This window comes from Aotus nancymaae, unplaced genomic scaffold (assembly GCF_030222135.1).
Source record: "Aotus nancymaae isolate 86718 unplaced genomic scaffold, 86718_ANA_hifiasm-v0.15.2.pri h1tg000022l_1, whole genome shotgun sequence".
Taxonomy (NCBI): domain Eukaryota; kingdom Metazoa; phylum Chordata; class Mammalia; order Primates; family Aotidae; genus Aotus; species Aotus nancymaae.
The window spans coordinates 9258268-9259739 of record NW_026988435.1 but is presented as its reverse complement, the minus strand read 5'-3'; the positions used below and the strand labels follow the sequence as shown (position 1 = coordinate 9259739).

General features: G+C 37.2%; 1 non-coding gene across 1 annotated transcript; it reads right to left on the bottom strand.

Annotated features, from left to right (window-relative positions):
- Positions 1-337: 337 nt before the first annotated feature.
- LOC135276468 (U4 spliceosomal RNA) lies at positions 338-477 on the bottom strand. The gene has a single exon (XR_010344003.1). It is a non-coding gene; the product is annotated as a U4 spliceosomal RNA (small nuclear RNA).
- Between the last annotated feature and the right edge of the window lie 995 nt (positions 478-1472).

The window sequence follows — 1472 nt, the reverse complement described above, 5'->3', positions numbered from 1 at the left end:
TTGATAAACATCACATAATTTTACCTCTTTTGTTACCTCAGTTTCCTTTTCCTTTCTCTCTTACCATCCTGGCTAGAATCACTAAAATAAAGGATTAGGTCCTTAAATCTTGCCTTTTGCTTTCCTTTCTAAGAATAAGGTACTCATATAATCTTTAGAAAAAATTCTACATGGTAGGTATTATGGTTTCACCCATTGTAGAGACAAGAAAATGGAAACATAATAAAATAAAGTAACTTAAAAGAAGTTAACATAGATAATCAACAGCAGACCGTAATATCAGTTTGAGTCCAGAGTATATGCTCTTTTTTTCTTTTTTTCTTCTTTTTTTTTTCACTCTCTGTGGAGACTGTCAAAAATTACCAATACTGACTATATTGCAAGTCGTCTCGGCGGGGTATTGGGAAAAATTTTCAATTAGCAATAATCGTGCTTTAGATAAACCTCATGGCTATGATACTGCCAGTGTGCAAAGCTAGTATATGCACTTAAACTAGCACAGTATGATGGTCTGGATCAGGAAGCCAGCTTGGAGTCAAAACTTTATGACAGCTTCAACTCCACAGTCACAAAGAATGTTTTGGTGAGAGCAGGAGGGGATAAAGAAATAACACTTAAGATAGTTTTCTTGGGTCCTGAACAATGCCATCGACAATGTGACAATTAATGCCACATTTAATCTACTATTTAATTGAAATATTATTGCCAATATTAGTTTCTGCTAACTCACTGCTCCCATCGCTATATAGCAGGGAAGTAGAATTCTTTTTTTTTTTTTTTTTTTTTTTGAGACAGAGTTTCGCTCTTGTTACCCAGGCTAGAGTGCAATGGCGCGATCTCGGCTCACCGCAACCTCCGCCTCCTGGGTTCAGGCAATTCTCCTGCCTCAGCCTCCCGAGTAGCTGGGATTACAGGTGCTCGCCACCATGCCCATCTAATTTTTTGTATTTTTAGTAGAGACGGGGTTTCACCATGTTGACTGGGATGGTCTCGATCTCTTGACCTCATGATCCACCCGCTCAGCCTCCCAAAGTGCTGGGATTACAGGCTTGAGCCACCGCGCCCAGCCCGGAAGTAGAATTCTTGATACTGTCATGGCCACAATCTTTTCAAGAAGCAAGGTGAGTAAATATATTCTGGGTTACTGTATTCTGAACAAACCTCAGGAAGAAATCCTACATACATCTGTATATTGCCTCAATAACTTAGGGCAAAGTATACTTTAAATAGTAAATCCATCCACAATGGAGGACTAAACATTTGTTAGTGATTGTTCCCATCAATTTTTAACTGTATGTCTTTTTATACTTAAATTTCCCTTTTAAAAATCAAACCTAATAAATCCTCAAGTTAACGTAGTAGTGGATTGCCATTAACAAAACCTAAAAAGCAGTTATCATAATAAAATTATAAAGCATGGAAATAGATACTTGATTGTGGAAGTATAAAATTGATATTTGCTTACTGTGGTT